Raw genomic sequence first — 7,686 nt, forward strand, 5'->3', positions numbered from 1 at the left:
TTCCGGAATCGAAAATATTAAATATTGTTCGTATCGGAAGTGAATTCCGGAACCGGGAATTTAATCGGAAGCGTATCGTACGAATAAACATCGGACGAGCTTGCTAGACGCAAGGCCTAGCACGAAGCTAGGCCCAACGCCTAGCAAAGCCCGCGCGCGACCAAAGCAAGCAAAGCCCAAACGCGAGAGCAAGGCCAGCAGGCGCGCGCCCCTCGTGGGCTGCGAGCACTTGCTGGGCCTGGGCTCAGGGCGCGCGCGCGCGCATGGCGCCCCTCGTGGGCTGCTGCGCCTGCGTGTGTGTTTGTGCTTGCGTACGAAACCTTGATCGGTTAGGATTCGTATAAGATTGATTCCTAAGTCTACTAGATAAATTAAGTGATTGAATTTTAGATTAATTCAGATTCACTAAATCGTTTCCTAGTAGGATTCTAATATCCGATACCCATGCCCTATAAATAGGTGATCAATGCTCACAATTTATATCGAGTATTCAAGTATTCAAAGTGATTTTTGAGAGAAAAAATTCAGTCATACAATTGCCTATAAGTGCCGAAAATTCTAAGTACCTTAAGGGCGATCCTAGTTGGTCAAGCTTAAGGCGGATCCGGACGTGCTGTGGACTATCTACGGAGGGACGACACTTGGAGTCCTAAAGACTTGTTCTTGTTCGGTTCGGGCGCAGCTAGGGAAGGCACGCAACAAAGAGTATGCATCTAAACTATGCTAAATGATTATGTGTAAATAATATGCTTTCCTGGCTTTATGGTTTTTCCGCATGATTTATGAATTGTCATATGTATCATAACATAACAGGAAGAAGGGAAGAAGATGGGTTAATTAGGAAAAAAATGAGTTAATTAGGGAAAATGGGTGGGTTAATTAGATGTTAATTGAGTTAATTAGTGATGATGACGTCATGAAGGGTATTTGGGTTATTAAGTCACTTGTGAGGGGGTATTTTATGAATTATTGAACTTGATGGGCGTTTGGTGAATTATGGAAAAACTCGAGGGTATTTCACGAAATTTTCGTAGATAAATTTATTTTCACTCTCATTCACCACTTGTGTCAATCATAAAGTTATCTTATCCCCTCTTTTACCCACTTAATACTCGCACAATCGCCCAATCAACCTCATTACCCAATCTCTTAACACCCACACCATTTGCTTTAATTTATTAAGTTAAAGATGACTTTTAGGAGAGTCGGGCCCTGCACACCCGTACCTGCCTACAGTTCTCATACCCATCCCCTCCATCCACAATAGGAACGATACCCACCCCTCTCAATCCCCGTCTCGAGAGGTACAAAATAAAATCTATACCCTCTTCATCACCACCCTCGCATGTATCTATACCCGCCTCAAACCCACAGCTAAACTCAAATTTGGTAAGGGAGTTTTGAATTTTACAACTCTATTCTAGAGTCTTTGACAATTAGTTTGTGATTAGAGTACGAAGTAATTATATTGAGTCAATAAACAAAATACAATAATATATAAGTAAGTACTAAATTTTATTTAATATATACATAATCAATTAGATGAAGGATTAGAGACGCAAGGGGGTCCGATCTAAAATTCATTCTCACCCCGTCACCCGTGACGTATACATTTTTAACCCCCCATCCACCAAACTTTTCTCCATCCCCTCCCACTCGGGAGTTGAACCATGGGGGATCTTCTAAAAAATCCGCCCCACTGACAATCTGACATCCTATATTCTATAAACAATCCACTTTTTCTTTCAACTAACTTTTAAATATATTGACATAAGCTTATTACGAAGTATTAAAATTGATTGTATTAGCTACAATATTATATATATATATATATATATATATATATATATATATATATATATATATATATATATATATATATAAAACTGACATAGATAATTAGGATTAGGTGAGTGTTCTCAAATCCAATTAATTCAAACTCGCCCCATCACCAAGGTGGGTACATGTTATCCTTATACCCGTCTGCCAACAACAAATCTCTATTTGTTAGTCAGCATTGGTCAGCATTGGTCAACATCAGTCAATCATCTACGTTTATCTTTGTCGTCAGCCCAATCTAAAATCCAAACTCGCGCCATCATCAAGTGTGATGCACCATTTACACATATAAATTTAATTTTGCATACAATTTTAATGTGACATTGCAATCATTTACACTAAGATATAAAAAGGTTTTTTTTATTGCAAACATATTAATAATAAGGAAAGTTAATCATCTAGATCTTATGATTTTGGAAATAACTGAATACGATACTTTAGTCAAAATGTCAATCAATGTGCCATAAAGACTTCAATTATATGAGCGGATAAATTATTATCCGTGCTTCGTATGAAAGTATTACGATAATGAGAATGTGGAAAAACTTGTTTTTGATATTTAAGATTAAGTCTAGGTTAGGGCCCGTCATAAAAAAGTATGTGGCTATGGGTCTCATTTCGCTATTTAACATTGAGCCTATATAATGTTTGAAACAACCTTGTTAAATATATTAAATCAAGAGTTATCGTTTGTTACGTATATCTATATTCATTATATGACACAAATTCTTAAAAAGTTGATAGTATTATAAAAATTTAATTGATAGTACATGTTCAACTATTATAAGATTTTCTATGTCGGTTAGTTGTCATAAATTTCATGCAAAGATTTTCTTTGGATTACAAATAATAAACGATCAAAGGTAAACGTTCATTATACATTATTCACATCTATTATACGTAGTATGACACAATTTCTAAACAAAACATGATACTTGATTATTTACGTTGTAAGAGAGGAAAATCAGAGAGAGACATTTTTCATCACCACGTCAATTTGCCTCTCTGTTATTATAATATGGAGTACTCCCTCCATTCTCGACTATTAGTCCTATTTGGAATCTTGTCACTATTCACCACTGAATAAAATCTTCTATTTTATTTCCAATACGTATTTCAAAGCATATTCGTGCTAGATTTTATTTTGTCCGTCTCAATGTTTGGTTTAACAATATCAAAATTTTATATTTTTTTAACGTACGTATTTGGAGATATTTATGTTTAGATATTCAGTTGAAATTGGTGATATTGAGATAATTAGTAAATAAGTACTTTGTAGTATGATCGATTATTATCATATAAATTAGATTATAGGTAAAATATATACGAATTATATTAATTATTACATAATAGAGTAGTAGATAAATTAAGTTACGCAAGTTTTACTCATTTTAAAGAAAGTTAGGTAATTTGTTTAAAGTAGTGAAATATTAAAACATTACTCCCTCCGTATTTCAAAAAGAGATACACTTTGACCGACATGTAGTTTTAGGAGAGTGGGTCGAATTTATTAAAATAAGATGAAAGTGGAGTAGTGGGTGAATCATTTATTACAGTAAAGTGATGATGTGAGTAAGTATGAGGACCACAAGAAAGAGAGAAATATCTCTTTTTTAAAACGACCGTTTAAGAAAAATGTATCTCTTTTTAAATACGGAGGGAGTTGTAGATACATAGTACATACCTAAGAAAAATGTCAATATATATTTTTAAAAAGTAAGTTATTTTATAGACCTAACTATATATTTTATTTCAATTTTCTTTTACCTTATTTATCTAGCTTGATATAATGTTATAGGAATGATTAAGTACGTGTTGGTTTATTTTGATGAATTAAATACATTTTTTGTACTAATTGATCATATATTTATGTGTTATTTAATTGTGTTAAAATAAGAATTTCTCAATCGTATACTGAATATATTATAAATAAATTAGTCCACATTTTATGGAATTGGGTATTTCTTTATTTATATGATGTTATATCTAAATAGAGATTTTATATCGTTGGCTAAATTTCTAAACAATAGTAATGTTTATTTTTATGAAAAGATAATCTTAAATTGGTTATATTTGTTAAGAAAGTATAGGAAAGATAATTTACAAAATATTTCCCATGTATAGAGTGCTTTTTTTTAAAAGGAAAATAGAATCAAATATTCTTAAGAGGTGAAAGTTAACAAAATAATTATAGAATATTTTATTTTTTTATATCTAAAAGAGAGGCCAATCAATGAGTGACATTTGTCATCACCACATTGATTTCCTCTCTTTTAGTATAATATATAGACTAGTATAGTACCCGTGCGATGCACGATTTATGATATGAATATTGAATTTGCATATCTAAACTTTTACTAAACTATAGCTATAGGCAATTATCATCAAAATAGAGCTTATAGATAATATTATTATTGAAACTAATGATGAATAGATCTGTTATTGCCTCATTTCTTGTCTTATTTATTTAACAAACTAAAAAAAAAAATAAAAAATAATAATAAGGGTACATAGATAAATTTATGCTTTTCCCCTTTCATAACCCATGTCAAACATAAAGTTATTCCCATCCGCTCTTTACTTCGATAGTCATACCCACTTAATACTCCCCTACCATTGACTCCCTTTGTTCCATAATGTTCCTCACTTTTCCATTATGCGCGGTCTCCAATGCACTACTTTGACCGTTAATAATTTTAATTTCGTAATAGTAAAAATTATAAAAAGTTGATATTTAGAAAATTTATATTGATACGAATCCAATGATATCCCACAAGTTAACATTTATACTCTTAATCATACTATTAATTATGGTCAAAGTTTTTAAACTTTGACCATATGAATAGTAAACATGAGAAACATTATGGAACAGAGGGAGTACATCATTAGCCGATCATTTAATACCAACTCCACTGTATACCTTGTTCAGCTAGAGATAACTTTGAAGTGGGGTGGGTTGGTCTCTCAACACCTGTACCTGCCTAAAATTTTCATCCCCATACTCGTCACCACGATAGGTATGATACTCATCTCCGTCCTAATCCCGATCTCGCGGGCGGAAAATAAAATTAACTCTGCTTCATCACCCGTCCGTGTATCCACACCCGCCTCAAACCAAGCCCTAGACAATTGAACTCGTCATTATTTTTTGATAACAAAGTTTTGACTTTTAAAACTTTAATAGTATTTTCATCCCCATTCATTACATGTGTCAAACCTTGCCGTAGACGGCTGGACTCGACAATATATTTTTGGTAAGAGAGTTTTTAATTTTAAAACTCTTTTCACAATTTGATTGTCTGATTACACAATACTTTGGACACATATACCTTATAGATATTCTCAAATTAAAATTAATGATGGATAAACTTTTTATTACCCCATTTGGTGTCTTATTTATTAAAAAAAGGAAAAACAAATAAGGGTACATAAACAAAATTATTTTCATCTATTCAACACATGTGTCAATCATAGTGTTTCTCATCCACCTTTCACTTCGATTGTCACATCTATTTAATCATTTTATATTTACATCATTACCCGATCGCCTAACACCTACTCACTATTTCCTTTATTCATCTAGTCATGATTTTGTGGTTGGTCGGTGTATCCGTACTTGTACTCGTCTAAAATTCTCATCCATATCCCTGCCACTCACAGTAGGAAAGATACTCACCCCTGTCAATCTCCTTATTACCCATCAAATAATCAAATACAAATAAACTAATAATATAAAATGAAACTATAAAATTCTTAAAATTGTTTTTCATTTGAAAGATTTAGGAACTATTAAATAAAAGGATACGTAGAAATTTAAAATCCGAGAAAGAAAAAATACAAAGTTATTAAACAACTTTTTATTCAATAAGCATATTTTACACAACATTGATAAATGCTTCTTCAAATATTAAAGCAAAGGTAAATATTCGTTATACATATCCACAGTCAATATAAGACACATATTTTAAATTAAAATGGACAATACATGCAATTGGTCATTAATAAATTTAAGTTCAATATTTTAACGCATGCTAAGAGATGTTAAAATATTTTAAATAATTAGAAAGATGTTTGGCCAACCTAGTTAATTTTTTTTATTATTATTTTAAACATATTATTGTCATATTGTAAATATATTATTGTGATATTGAAGTAGATTCTTAGTATATGTTTTTAGTTAATAATCTTGGTGTATACACAGTACATTCCAAGAATTAGCCATTGTCGATCAACAGTTAGCATTTTTAATATTAGAACTATGAAATATTGCATTTGCCTTTAATTAGCCATTATCGATCAACTGTTAGCATTTTTTTTCAAAACAATCTCATACTCTATTCCAATATCACTTATTATTAGTATATTATGAGTAAGAATTCATAGAATATGTTATTAGTATATCCGAACTTAAAACATTGATTTCCTCTCTATTAGTATATTATATAGATAGATAGATAGATAGATAAAGATTATAACATAAAATATAACAACAAACCCTTACTACGTAGTATAAGATACAACCATTAAAAACTTAGAAATTTCAAAATCAATTTTCCCCTACCACCCCCAAATAGGATATAAACCCTTATAAGATATAACCACAATCTTATTCATCTACATTTAAATCGAACTTAATATAAAGTTCAAAGTGTGATCTGCACGTCTAATTCCGAGCAAAGTGAATATTCAGTAATTGTGTTTCAATTGTAAAAATGGTGATTCAAATTCGCACGTCAAATTCCAGCAAAGTGAATATCCAGTAATTGTGTTTCCATTTTTTTTTAATTATGATTGCATAGTAATTCCTAAATCTATCTATTCTATTACATTATACTAAATTTTTTAAAATAGACATTAGGAGTGACTATGTCACTTTCTGATGTGAAATTTTCCTGTCAAAAACTTTTATCCTAATAAATCTTTGCCATTTATTTTCTATCCCTTTTCATTTACCATTTATATATGGAAAAAATATATTCTTTTGTATATTATGGAAATAATATATGACACTTAATAATAATTTGCTAAAAATGATTTTTTTTTTAAAATATTTTATTCAAATCGTTCGTATTAGATGATTATATATGAGTATCTTCAAGATTAATTAGTTATGCGGTAACTTTAGATAAATAAATATTTCAGTGAAATATATTACTAAAAAAGTAGTTAAATAGTTTAAATATCCGTGCATACACGGGACCTGATCTAATTTTAGTAAAGTTAGAGCTTTATATTTAGCCTATGCATAAAAGTATGTATGTTTTTATTATGATTCCATAGTTGCAGACTAAATTGTAGCATTATAAAGTTTTATATTTTTCATTCTCAATTCTCACGCATACTCAGATTTACTTTTGGAGAAATTTTTACTGAAATAAGTATATCCCAAGATATTTTGACACAGTTAGATATGCATTATTTAAAATTTGCTTTACTATAAATTTCTAAAGTACCAATTACATGTTTAATTGTCTAGTATAATTGACATGCACTTTATGAAAATCCCTACATCAAACATAGACGCACCACACACATTTACAACCACTATACAGTAGTTTAATATCAATATCATGCCCTAATATAAAATTCATCAAATTTTACGATATTATAATGATATTGTAACATCTAAATTATAAGCGAAAGATCATGTATTAATTTGAACCTAATATAATTAAGCATGTAATCAAACTATTTTTGGAAGTAATTATCACGCATAGCAGTGAACATATGTGATGTTTATTTATTTATGTTATTAGATCCTTTATTTTTATTTTAAATTTAATTATTTACATTAAAAGAGAGGCCAATCAATGAGTGACATTTGTCATCACCACATTGATTTCCTCT

This window comes from Spinacia oleracea, chromosome 1 (assembly GCF_020520425.1).
Source record: "Spinacia oleracea cultivar Varoflay chromosome 1, BTI_SOV_V1, whole genome shotgun sequence".
NCBI lineage: Eukaryota > Viridiplantae > Streptophyta > Magnoliopsida > Caryophyllales > Amaranthaceae > Spinacia > Spinacia oleracea.